Source organism: Vicia villosa, unplaced genomic scaffold (assembly GCF_029867415.1).
Source record: "Vicia villosa cultivar HV-30 ecotype Madison, WI unplaced genomic scaffold, Vvil1.0 ctg.005150F_1_1, whole genome shotgun sequence".
Classification (NCBI taxonomy): domain Eukaryota; kingdom Viridiplantae; phylum Streptophyta; class Magnoliopsida; order Fabales; family Fabaceae; genus Vicia; species Vicia villosa.
Window position 1 is genome coordinate 104,046 of NW_026706582.1, and position 14,686 is coordinate 118,731.

The following is a 14,686-nucleotide window of genomic DNA, read 5'->3' on the forward strand; positions in this document are numbered from 1 at the left end:
GGTGTTGCGTGCTTTCAACTTCTCTGGGGAAGATGAGCATCTTTTCTTATTGAGATGGAAGACCCTTTTCACTGGAGATGGAAAATCTTCGTCACTGGGGATAAAAGACCTTCTTCACTGGGGATAGAAGAGCTTTTCCTATCATAATCTTTGATTCATCTTATGGAGATAGCTGTTGATGTTCCTTCTGTTGTTCACAACTCAAAGGAAAATTTCGCTTTTATTTTGAAAAAGTGAAGTAAATTCATTTAAAACTTTTTTTTCTTTTTTTTTTCAAAAGTGAATAACACAATTAAAGCGTCATTTTGCAAGCTAAAAGAAATTAGAGATTGCAAACAAATGGGCACAAGGCTCAAATTTATTTAATAGGATGGAAATCAGCTAAAGGCGTGATTCCATGGAGTATTTACAAAAGTTGGAAATGATAATTATGCGGAAAAGGCTACATTGAAAGCAATAACCACTATTCCCCTAACAACTTTGAGTTCCAACTGTGCTTGTCGCTTCAGATTGGCAAGGATTTGATTGAAGATCCTTTGATGAAGTACAGACTCTTCAGGTGACGAAGCATGGACTGATGCAGTTACTTTGTCATAAATCCTTAATTTTTGCCTAGATTGCCCTTTCAGGTTTTCAATCTACCAGGATGAATTTTTCTGTTTATTGTCTCTAATTTTTGCCTGGACCGCCCTTTCGGGTTTTCAGTCCACCGAGACGCTCATTTTTGCCTAAGTCGCCCTTTGCGGGTTTTCGACTTACCGAGCTGTTCTTTTGTCTTTTTTAGACAAAGTATTTCTTGACTGCATCAGCATTGACAGGACGTGGGAGTTCATCACCATCCATGGTTGCAAGAGTCATGGCGCCGCCAGAAAATGTTCTTTTGACAACATACGGGCCTTCGTAATTAGGAGACCATTTGCCCCTAGAATCTGGTTGAAAAGACAAGATCTTTTTAAGCACGAGGTCGCCTTCTTGAAATTCACGAGGTCAAACCTTTTTGTTAAAAGCTTGTTTCATCCTTGCTTGGTATAACTGTCCATGGCATAGAGCAGTCATACGTTTTTCTTCGATTAAGTTCAACTGATCGTATCTGCTTTGACACCATTCAGCTTCTGATAACTTAGTTTCCATGAGGACTCTCATTGATGGGATTTCAACTTCTACGGGGAGCACAGCTTCCATGCCGTATACTAGAGAAAAGGGAGTTGCCCCTGTTGAAGTACGCACTGAAGTACGGTACCCATGTAAAGCAAATGGCAGCATTTCGTGCCAATCTTTGTAAGTGACGACCATTTTCTGGACGATCTTCTTAATGTTCTTGTTGGCAGCTTCGACGGCGCCATTCATTTTTGGTCTGTAAGGAGAAGAGTTATGATGTTCAATCTTGAATTCCTCACACAATTCTTTCATCATCTTGTTGTTCAAGTTTGAACCATTGTCAGTAATGATTTTGCTGGGAACACCATATCGGTAAATGATGTTATTCTTGATAAACCTCACAACCACTTGTCTTGTAACATTGGCGTAAGATGCTGCTTCGACCCATTTGGTGAAGTAATCAATTGCTACCAAGATGAAACGATGACCGTTTGAAGCTTTTGGCTCGATCATTCCGATCATGTCGATACCCCACATGGAGAAAGGCCACGAAGATGAGAGAACGTTGAGTAGAGTCGGTGGCACATGGATCTTATCTGCGTAGATCTGGCACTTGTGACATCTCTTCACGTGTTTGTAACAGTCAGATTCCATTGTCAACCAATAGTATCCTGCTCTTAAGATTTTCTTGGACATCGCATGCCCATTTGAATGAGTTCCAAAGGACCCTTCATGCACTTCATGCATTAACATGTTTGCTTCGTGTCTATCCACGCATCTGAGCAAAACCATGTCGAAATTCCTTTTGTATAGCACATCTCCATTCATGAAGAAACTGCCAGAAAGTCTCCTTAGAGTTTTCTTATCTTTGTTTGATGCCCCAAGCGGGTACTCTTGAGTTTGAAGGAAGCGTTTGATGTCGTGGAACCACGGTTTATCATCGATGACTGCTTCAGTTGCAAACACATAGGCAGGCCTTTCAAGACGTGTAATTCTGACTTTTGGCATATCGTTCCAATGACTAACTTTGAACATGGAAGATAGAGTAGCCAAGGCATCTGCCATTCGATTCTGATCTCGAGGTATATGATGCAATTCAACCTTGTTGAAGAAAGTCAACAGACGTCTCGCATAATCTCTGTAAGGAATCAAGCCAGGGTGGTAAGTTTCCCACTTGTCTTTGATTTGGTTGATCACAAGGGCTGAATCTCCATATATGTCGAGGATTTTGATCCTTAAGTCAATGGCTTCTTCGAGACCCATGATACAAGCTTCATATTCTGCGATGTTGTTGGTGCAATCAAATAGCAGTTTGGCGGAGAACGGGATATGAGTACCCTTGGGAGTGATGATGACTACCCCAATTCCATTGCCAAAAGCGTTTACTGCTCCATCAAAAATTAGGCCCCATCTTGATCCAGGCTCAGGACCTTCTTCAGGTAACGGTTCATCACAATCTTTCATCTTTAAGTACATGACATCTTCGTCAGGAAAGTCAAACTTGAGAGATTGATATTCATTAATTGGTTGATGCGCCAGGTGATCGGCGAGAATGCTTCCTTTGACCGCTTTTTGAGCACGGTACTCGATGTCATACTCAGATAACAGCATTTGCCACCGGGCAATCCTTCCTGTTAAGGCAGGCGTTTCAAAGACGTACTTGATCGGGTCCATTTTGGAGATTAACCAAGTAGTATTGTTGATCATGTATTGGCGGAGACGTTTTGAAGCCCAAGCCAAAGCACAACACGTTTTTTCGAGCATGGAGTAACGAGACTCAGAGTCTGTGAATTTCTTACTCAGGTAATAGATGGCATGCTCCTTCTTACCGGTTTCATCTTGCTGTCCAAGCATACAACCCATGGATTCTTCTAACACGGTAAGGTACATGATTAATGGTCTTCCTTCAACTGGAGGAATCAATATTGGTGGTTCTAACAGGTACTCTTTGATACTGTCGAACGCTTTCTGGCAATCTTCAGTCCATACAACCCCTTGATCTTTGCGGAGAAGCTTGAAAATTGGCCCACAAGTAGCAGTCATTTGAGAGATAAATCTGGAGATATAGTTCAATCGTCCGAGAAATCCTCTTACTTGCTTTTCAGTTTTTGGTGCAGGCATCTCTTGAATAGCTCTGACTTTGTCGGGATCTACTTCAATTCCTCTTTGGCTGACAATGAAACCCAAGAGTTTTCCAGATCTAACCCCAAAAGTACATTTGTTAGGATTCAAGCGAAGCTGATATTTCCTTAGTCGTTGAAACAACTTCAAAAGGTATGCAATATGTTCTTCTTCTGTGCTGGACTTGGCTATCATGTCGTCCACATACACTTCGATTTCTTTATGCATCATGTCATGGAAGAGAGTAGTCATCGCCCTTTGGTAAGTTGCGCCTGCATTCTTTAATCCAAATGGCATCACTTTGTAGCAAAAGGTACCCCATGGGGTGATGAAAGATGTCTTCTCCATGTCTTCGGGAGCCATCTTGATCTGATTATAACCGGAGAACCCGTCCATGAAGGAAAAGACGTTGAACTTAGCGGTGTTATCAACCAGCATGTCGATATGTGGTAATGGAAAGTCATCTTTTGGACTGGCCTTGTTCAAGTCACGGTAGTCAACACACATTCTGACTTTGCCATCTTTCTTCGGAACTGGCACTATGTTGGCCAACCATTGAGGATACTCAGAGGTGACTAGAAAACCTGCGTCGAGTTGTTTTTGAACTTCCACTTTGATCTTGTTAGCCATATCAGGGTGAGTCCTTCGCAATTTCTGCTTAACTGGCGGACATTCTGGCTTCAATGGCAAGTAATGCTGAACAATATTGGTATCCAACCCAGGCATGTCTTGGTAGGACCAGGCAAACACGTCAACATATTCTTTGAGAAGGTCTGTCAACTTACTCTTGACATCAGTATCAAGCAGCGATCCAATGGTCATTTCTTTTTTGTCTTCTTCAGAACCCAAGTTGATCTTTTCTAAAGGCTCTTTGTGAGGCAGAATGGCTCTTTCCTCATGCTTAAGTAATCGAGAAATCTCGTCCGGGATCTCCTCTTCTTCCTCTTCTTCGGCTTCGAACATAGGAAACTCAAAGTTGGGAGAGGGCATAGGATTATTGCATTCAATGGGTTTATTAAAAGTTAATCTGCACATGTGATTGATATTTATTTCAGAAAATTGTGAATGCAAGAGTGTATGCAGATTTTTTTTAGAAAAGTTTTTTTTATTTTTTTATTTTGGTTTTTTAGGATTACCATTTCCAGAAAAAAAGCAAAAAATAAAACATATAATGTAGGGAATTCGAAATGACACTTTATTTATGATTCATTTTTGAAACAAAGCCCTAAACACAAACTCATTTGTCTTGGGCAGGACAAAGAGGGAAACTTTTAAAACAAAGCCCTATACACAAAGTTATTTGGGCGGAACATTTAAAAGCGAAGCCCTATAAAACATCTCTCTGCTTTGGGCAAGGCAGGAGGTCAAAATAACAGCGAGGTGATTACTTTGAGCGGCGAACAACATTCGGAACGTCGACAGCTTTCCAGTAGCAACGAACTCCTCTGTGTATTATGTATTCAGGAAAATTCTCCCCAGAGTTGTCTTCAGTATTGACATTGACCGCTGGTCGAGCAGGATTTGAGGGTCCTGGTTTGTCACCCTTGTTCTTTGCAGAGTTGAAACGGTCTTCTTCTACTTCTTGAAGAGCATATGATGAGTCACAGTCTTCAGAATTTTCAGGATGTATTTCCCAGTCTTCAGGATGAAGAGACTCATTGTCAGCGACACTTTCTGAGTCAATTGCGGGACCATCTTCCCCTTCATCTTCAAAAATGGCATTTATGTGATAATAACCATCTTCAGGATTATAAACCTTGGCAGATGCATTGAAGCCGAAATCTTCAGTAATTTCAGGCTGCTGAGAGAATTGACAGGGTTGATAAATCTCTTCTTGTTGACTATTATATTCAAAGGAATCACCCCATCCAGTTGGTTGGATATCCTTAATCGCAATCTTTGAGCTTTCAGGTGCAGTATATTTCACCATATAATCAAATTTGCCACTTGGTTGTCCCAAGGTGTCCCAGATCTCTGCAGGAACAGGCTCAGTTTCTTCGCCTTTGGATTCTTCTGAAGGAGGATATGGTTCTTCCTGAGATATATATCCCGAGTCATTGAGATAACATTTCCATTCTTCTTCAGGATCGGGTAAACCTTCTTCGATACATTCTTCGATAAGGACATTAACCTCTTGAGGAATCGGGTTAAGGAATCCTCCACTAATGAATGTTTCTTTGATCGGACGAAGGGTTTCATCCTTCTTGGTGCAGTTTGAGAATGTTGGTGAACATCCGAGACCTGCTCTAGTTTCATTCTTGGTAGGGATCACAACTTGCCCCCAGCCAGTGGTAGTTCCATCTTTTACTACTTTCACTGCCTCTTTGTAAGAAGAGATCGATGCTTTCTTCTTGGAAGATTCGTCTTCTAAAGAGAGACCTTGGAACTGAGTTCCTTCCACATCATCAGCACTGATAAAAGAGAAATTGGATAAATGACTCACCATTAAGGCTTGTTCTCCACTTATCGTTACCAATTTTCCGTTTGTTACAAATTTTAACTTCTGATGGAGCGTAGAAGTTACTGCCCCTGCTTCATGGATCCATGGTCGTCCCAACAGACAGCTATAAGCAGCTTGAATATCCATGACCTGGAAGGTGATTTGAAATGTATGTGGACCAATTGTCATGGGAAGGTTGACTTCGCCGATAACAGATTTTCGCGATCCATCAAATGCTTTGACAACTACACCACTGAACTTCATAGGCATTCCTTGGTAAGATAAACGAGCAAGAGTCGTCTTTGGCATAACATTCAAGGAAGATCCGGTGTCTACCAACACATTGGACAAAGAATCTGACTGACAGTTCATAGAAATGTGCAAAGCAAGATTGTGATTTTTACCCTCCTCGGGGAGTTCTTCATCACAGAAGCTTAAATTGTTACAAGCTGTTATGTTAGCTATTATCCCATCAAAGTGGTCAACAGTCACATCATAATCTACAAAAGCTTGATCCAAGACTCTCATCAGGGCTTCCCTGTGGGCTTCTGAGTTTAAAAGCAATGAAAGTATCGAGATCTTCGAAGGAGTCTGCATAAGCTGATCCACAATCTTGTATTCACTTCTTTTGATAAGCTTCAAAATTTCATCAAAGTCAGGATTGACATTGGTTCCACTAGATTGGCCAACATCAGCGTTTGTATTACTGACAGGAGTTTCCACAGGATTCCTTACTAGTGTAACAACAGGATTTTGTCCGGCTGCAGGAGCAACAGGCTGCTTTGGAGGTAGTGGAGTATACACACGTCCACTTCTTGTTACGCGACTTACATCAGCAATGTTTACAACAGATTAAAGAGTAGGTAAAGGAACTTCTTGTCCATCCTTTATCATTGTGGCATTGTAATTGTATGGAACTTCCTTGTCAGAGTAATAAGGAACAGGTCCAGGTAGACAAATGATCAAAGGAGCAATAGGAACCTTCGGCTTGTTGTAAGTAACTTCCATGCGCTCAGGCATGTTGAAATGAGGAACGATGACGTTAACTTTAGGCATTTCCGAGTTGATATCTGAGACTAAAAGCTCATGCGGATAACATCCTATCATGTTAACTTCATTTTCATCCCTATTTCTGTAGATCTGAATAGTACCATTATCCAACAGTACTTGGAGATCTCTTCTCACAATCGAACATCCGTGAGGATCTATACAACATATGTTACAAGAACCATAGTGATGCTGGCGAAAACTCGGCCCTCGACAGAGAGTGGCGTGCATTTGTACCAAATCGGCTCTTGAGTAATTGATATTATAGACTCGGTATGGACCAGGACATCCGTACACCATGTTTACAACATGCCCTCCATGATTGGGCAGCGGATTTGCTTGCACATTTGGATTCAAATTTCTGAAAGAGAGGAGATTAGATCTAACCAACCTCTGAACTTCATATTTCAAAGCTATGCAATGCTCAAGATCATGGCCAGGTGCTCCTTGATGATAAGGGCATGAGACCTCAGCTTTGTACCACCATGGGAGTTTCTCAGGTACTGGTGGTGGTGCTCTAGTTTGAACGAGACCTTTTTCAATCAAAGCAGGGTACAACTCTGTGTAGGTCATTGGGATCGGATCAAACTGTGGAGCTCTTTGCACACGATTCTGATTATTGTTAAACTGTTGAACCTGTGGTCGAGGCTGTTGTTGTTGAAACTGCGGAGTAAATCCCGGATTCGGTGTTGTATTAACGACTGGCGCAATAGCAGCAATCTGTCGTTGACGATTGACGTTTCCTTTTGGCCTCCCTTGGGATACCATGTCAACACTTTGTTCTTTCTTCTTTGGGAAACCACTTCCAAACTTTTTGGTTCCGCTTGAAGATCCACCTTCTTTAGTCAGACGTCCGGTTCGGACTCCTTCTTCTAGACGCATCCCCATGTTTACCATTTCGGTGAAATCACTTGGAGCACTAGCAATCATGCGTTCATAATAAAACGGGCTAAGAGTATTCAAGAAGATCTTGGTCATCTCTTTCTCTTTTAACGGTGGATTAATCTGAGCAGCAGTTTCTCTCCATCGTTGGGCATATTCTTTGAAAGCTTCATGATCTTTCTGAGCCATGGATCGGAGCTGATCTCTGTCTGGAGCCATATCCGAGTTATACTTGTATTGTCGGACAAAGGCTTCACCTAGGTCATTGAAAGTCCGAATATTGGTGCTATCCAAGCCTGTGTACCACTTCAGTGCGGCACCAGTCAAACTGTCTTGAAAGTAATGGATAAGCAACTGATGATTATCTGCATAAGTAGACATCTTTCTGGCATACATCACGAGATGGCTTTGTGGACAAGAACTACCTTTGTACTTCTCAAAGTCAGGGACCTTGAACTTAGCCGGTATTTGTACACTGGGAACCAAACATAGCTCCTGGGCATTCTTTCCAAACAAATCTTTTCCACGGATAGCCTTAACTTCTAGCTGCATCTTGTTGAACTGTTCTTGGAGATCTTCCACAAGATTACGCTGATTTGTGCTATCACCTTGATCATGATAAATCTCATTGCCATCATAAGGAACAGTGTGAACCGTAGGGGTCGGAACTGTCATAGTGGGTTGAGAAAGTGCCATAGTGATTTGGGAAAAAGTTACCCCTGAATGTGGAATAAACGCCGAACCCTGTGCAGCAGGCGCTTCAGTTGTAGCTGTTTGAACCCCAGAGAAATTATGACGGAAACCTGTACCAAAGCTGAAAGGCGTGCCCCAACCTTCTGGCATGGAGAAAGATGGAATACCGAATGCAACTGTAGAAACTGGAGTAGTGACTTCAGATGTTACTGTTGCTTGACTGTTGGGTGGCGGCGGCTGATTCTGTGCGGCCATTAAGGAGTCAACCAGAGTAGTGAGACTTTCCAACTTTTCCTGAAGGGTGGTCACTGTACCACGGAGCTCAATATTCTCTTGTTCAGAGTGTTCCATTACTCTTCTTCTACTTGAACGAGTATTGTATCTGTGATCTGATTGCGAGCGCGGTCGAGAAACTTTGAGACGCGACAGCTTGACGATCTATTGGAGAAAGATCCAAAAGATGAGACTCTATACAACAGACTCGATATGCAGAATGATGTATGCAAAAAGAAATTTATGATTTTTCCAAACATTTTAAAGATTATTTTCTTGCAAACATTGGAACACAAACTATTCTTTTATTCTTTTTTTTTATTGCAATAATGGGAAATGTTACAACATTGGAGCGTAGCTCCTTACAAAAGCAAATGATAAAAAAAAGCTAAACAACCCTAAGCATCTTCATCAGACGAAGAACCAAATGCATTGTGCAGCTTGAGCTTCATGATTTCTTTCCCATAGTAAGCTTTCAACTCGGCCTTTTCAGCTCTCAGTTTGTCAACAACATTCTTCCAATCGCCAGGAGTCGGAGCGTTGCTAGTTGAACCTTCAAGATTTTTCTTGCTTTCTTTGATGTACCTCTTGATTGCAGCGTCTTTCTGACGAATCTTCTCATCTTTGCTCATGAGCCATCCGTCTTGATAATAGAGAGTTTCTTCGTGATCTTTCACTCTTTTCTTCAACTTTCTATTTTCCACATCAGTTCTTCGAAACTTTTCTTCCCAAGCGTCTTTTTCTATCCTCATCTTGGTCAAAGTGTCTTGGTATTCTTCCATAGTGGGAATGTTGGGTCGTTGAGATACTGCAGGAAACATGGGTTTTTCATAAGCATAAGGCATTTGGAACTCCTTTGCTCTTTTCTTTACCCAGCAGGTGTAGGCGTCCATGGAAATGCAATTTCTTTCCTCACCTTTTTCTTTCCATCGGACGTCGTACCAAGCTCTCACCATTCTTGCTTTCAATCTTTTAGGATTATCCCCTTCTCGGTAGAAGTAGCCTTCCACTGTGGGACCAACGGGTTTAACTGAATTTGCATACCCGAGTTGTCGTCGGGCTAGGACCGGGTTATAGTTAATTCCTCCTTGTGTACCAATGAGGGGTACGTTGGCGAACTCTCCACAACTTTCAATGGTTTCTGTACCACAGCGAGCCAAGGTATACCAATGAATATCATTATTAGTAAGAGACATAAGTCTTCGAGGCCAACGCAGACCTTCTCGATTTTCCGTGAAAATAGGAGACTCAGGTAAGTGTGAAACAATCCATTTGAACAACAAAGGTGCACAACATACAATGATTCCACCGCCTTGGCGATTCCTATGATGGACAGAGAAATACATGTCACCAAGCAAAGTCGGAACGGGATTTCCAATCAGAAAGATCTTTATGGCATTGATATCAACAAAGTTATCGACATTGGGAAACAGAACCAACCCATAGATGAGCAAGGCTAGTATAGCTTCAAAATCTATCATGCTACCCGTTTTGATGAAATCAAAGGCTTTCTTTATTAGGAAGTGTGAGGTTAAACCCGGGAGGTTTCCTTTGGTAGTCCAATTACTCTCTACTTCAGACTTTTTCATGTGGATACTTGCTGCAATGACGTGTGACTTGGGAATGGCTTCCAAACCATTGAAGGGTATTTTTTCAGACACGGGAATACCCAAAAGATTGGCATATTCTTCCAAGGTCGGTACCAACTGGTAGTTTGGAAAGGTAAAACAACGGTAGACGGGATCATAGAACTGAACCAGAGTTTTGAGAAGTCCTTCATCAACATGAGTGTTCAAAATAGGCAAAAGCTTTCCATAACTTTTCCTAAAATTAGAAGGATCTTGTACAGAAGATGCTAACTCTATCAGTCTTTCTACATCAGGCGCTTTGAAACCGTACTTTTTGGTATACCTTTTTTCCATAACTTAATCCTATAATGTTTGCAAAAAAATTTTTTTTGGAAAAATCATGTTTTATGGAAAAAGATGGGTTTTTTAATGAATGTATGAATGCATGGATGCCACATATTCAAACATGGTAAAGCAAACATGGTAGCGCAAACATGGTAACGCAAACATGGTACTACAAACATGGTAACACAAACATGGTAATTCACACAGGTTCAAAGGTCCAACGTCACGAGCATGAGGTCAGAGAACCAAAAATGGGATAGTTCTAGTTAATCACCTGCACAACATGTTCTACTGATACATCAGAGTCTACATTTTTCTTTCGGATATTACCGGCTTTCCACAATTAAGCTCATGAGCCAGCAATATTCTCAAGAAAAACTCGTCTGAGTGTGGTTCTCCGCATGACAACTAATCCAAGTCTTCACCTGGATAGTTTCTGCACCACAACCTAATAAGGCCATGATGGGTTGGGGTTCCACGGCCAACTCAGCTTCTACAGTTCAATGAAAGTAATAATGTCTTCGCTACGAAACATGCTAAACATATATTACCAACAAGGAACCTCCACTGAGCGGAAGGATTCTCACGTGCACCTGCACATGACTATACCCTCCACCTAATTTCTTATGTGTACTTAATCCGGGTTAGGATTTGTCCATAATGTATCACTTGTAACAGAACCACACATGTAACAGAACCAGAACCACACATGTAACAAAAAATGAAATGAAAAAAATAGAAAATAGAAATAACCCTTCCTTTGGAAACAATAAAAAGATGGTCCCCAGTGGAGTCGCCATTTTTCTGTCGCGGGGAAAAATCGTTGTCCTTTTTTCGGGATGAGACACCTGATGCCTTCTTTGGGCTCGAGTGCTCAAAAAATGAGTTTTCTTTTGTTCCGACCAAACTTTTTATTATTTCCAAAGTAGGAAAAGGAAAAAAGCTGCAATGACCTAAAAAGTGGGGGGAGAGATCTTTGGGTAAGAGGGTTGGTTATACGAAGGGAAGGTATTAGCACCCAACGTATCTATAGTACTCTATAGGTTTCTTTGCTATATTCTTCATTCCATGTTATTGAGAGGTTCTTGTGAAATAGGTGGGACCTAAGATGTTTGTTTGATTATGCTCGCAAAGATCGTCGCGATCCTCTGCATACATATCCCTTAGAGGGAATCAGAGCATCTGTAGCTCGGGGTCTACGGGTGCTAAGGTTTGAATGGTTTTTTTTTGTTTTGTTTTGCTCGCCAAGGATACGACCTTGTGCCTACGTATTCTCAAAGGGATGTTGAGAAAGTCAGAGCAATCGTAGTTCCCACTTATGCTAGTGGAAACAAAGGAAAATAGACAAATGTCATCTAAATGCTCGATGTATCTAATCTATATCATCACATACATCTGTTTGATTTTTGTTTGAAAATCTTTTCATTATAAGCCCTGGGCTGTGCCACTTATGGCGCTTAGAATGATAAAGATGTTTTTTGTTGTTTAACCAGCCTTGTGGCAAAAAAATTCAATGAAGTCAGCCTTGTGACAAAAAGTTTTGATTAATCAGCCAGCCTTGTGGCAAAAGTTTCAATGAAGTCAGCCTTGTGACAAAAACTTTGATTAATCAGCCAGTACGGTGGCAAAACGGTTTGATTGATTAGCCAGCCTTGTGGCAAAAAGAAGTTTGATTGATTAGCCAGCCTTGTGGCAAAAAAAGTTTGATTGATTGATTGTTTGTGATGATATATAAGAGATACTCCTAGCATAGAGATGAAAAATGTCTAATCTCCTAGGGTATTTGTTTTGGATATTGGGGGATGCTTATAAGAAGCCCGTGGGTCCTTGTACGAAGCCCAAGAGGAGGCTATCCGAGGGTCCTTGCATTTTAAGCCCAAGAGGAGGCTATGGGAGGGACAATCCAGGGTCCTTGCATTGTAAGCCCAAGAGGAGGCTATGGGAGGGTCACTCGTTTGTACAAAGCCCAAGGGGAGGCATGGTATAGTTTGTTTGAGCTCTTAGAGCGATTTCACCGGGAAACCATACTCTATGTCCTAACCTAAACTAGGGAGATTCTTTGCACGAAGCCCAATAGGAGGCTATGGGGAACCTAGTGTTGTACTAAGTTGATCAAGTATATATAACACAAACACAAATATGAACAAGTACGAACAAACATGAACAAGTACATGAACAAATATGAACAGTTATATGAACAGTTATATATGACAAAGTGTGTGTATATAATGGAGTTTATGAAGGAAATATACCTGTAAGCATGATCCATTTGTATACACGGGGGCTCGGGACTCATACTCGGGGAGAGGCCCTTTTGAGTTTATTCAAAGCTATGTAAACAGGTATTCACAAAGGGGCTTGGGACTTATACCTACATGGAGGCCCATGGTATTTTTGGGAAGATTTAAAGAAAACCTTCATTTTTGATTTGTTATTCAAAGTTAAAAACAAACTGATCAAGGTATGTACAAAAAGGTGTACAATGAAATACCTAATTTCATGTACAGGAATGGGACTTATACCTATGTGGAGGCCCATGTTTTATTTTATAAAACATGGTTGATTGTTTTGAAAAAAAGATGTGAGATTTGTCGTTTGAAAAACTGTTTGAAAGTTTGTTTTGAAAGAGTTTTCTGTACAAAGAAAAACTGTAAAAAGAAAGAGGAAAGGGACTTATACTCTCTAATATTCGAGAGGCCCCACATCGCTTTGAAAATCAATTGATCAATTAAAAAGATTTAATCAATAGTTTTCTTTGAAAATCAAAAAGAAATGGTTTATCGTTTTTGAAAAGAATCGCGATCGCTTGTTTTAAAACGATTTGAATTATGAAAGAAGTTAATTTAATCAAGATAAGCAAAAGATTATACTTAATTAACACTTAGATGATTAGGGTTTGATCAAAAAATATTTACAAGTGATTAAGTTTGAAAATCAAATGAAAAATAATATTTAAAAGTATTAAAAATACTTAAAAAACAAGTCATTTTAAACCTATTTAAAAATGTATCAAATAAATATTTTTTGATGATTTTTTTTGATATTCTTAAAATATATATATTAAATGAAGAGTGAGCAAAAAATGAAGTGAAAATAGTGAATTTTGATTGGCTAAATTAATTGATGAAGTTTGTTAAAAAATGAAAGAAAAATAGTTGCAAAAAAAATGATTTTGGTCCCTAGGGGTGTTGAACCCACGCCCTCTCTCTTACCAACCAAAACATGGACCAACTGAGCTGCGCGTGCAGCTTGTTTATGATACGCGTTCAATACATTATATTTTAAAACAATTATTTGAATTCTTTAAACCAAAAAACGCGCCAAGAACACAACCCTAACTGATTTTTGAAAATCATCAAATCTGTGTTGTTTTGATCAAGTAAAGGGTCTATTCCGCTCGGTTTTTCACAAGGATCATGATAGTGGCCTTTGATTTCATTTATTTTCACTCTAAAGTCATCAATTTTCTGGAAATCGTGAAGAACCCTAATTCTGAGATTGATCATGAAATTGTGTATGTGCAAGATAAATAGCAATTGATTGAGGGTTAATGATCCTCGTGTGTGCAGAAATGAGATGGTATGTTCATATTTCATTCATGATGCATGATTCATAGAGTTTGAAGTTCAAGTAGCTTACCTTCAAAAACGGCAAAAGTGAGAATCGAATTCTGCAAATGAGGAGTTCCAGTTGTTGTTTCTTGATCTGGACAGCATCAATGGACCTTATGGAACATGTTTGAATGCTTGGAACAGTTTGAATTCACTTGAGCAAGGTCATGGAACCCGATCTGCAGAAGCTTCAAGCATGGATCGAGCTTGATGATTATGAGGTTACAGGTTGATGGTGAGTGTTTGGAGAGTTCATATGAAGTATATGGATGGTGTTTGAAGTGTTAGTTTGGACAGAAGTAGCCTGGAATTGATTTTGGCATGATAAGGTTCAATATATGCAAATATGGAAATGAGGTAGTGATTTTGAGATTTGAGGTGTTTTGTGGTGTATGAGTGATTCAAACACATCCCATATGATGTTTATGGTTTGCTAGAATCATCACTTTGGTCAGAACTTGCAAGGTTTAGAGGTTGAGTTTTCTACCTCTTTGAAAACTATGAAACTTGTAATTCAAGAAAGAAAGAGAAAACCTATGCTTTTGAGGTTTTGGTGTCATTTGCAATGAAGTAATGACCTCTATTTATAGGCCAAACTTTCTGAACTC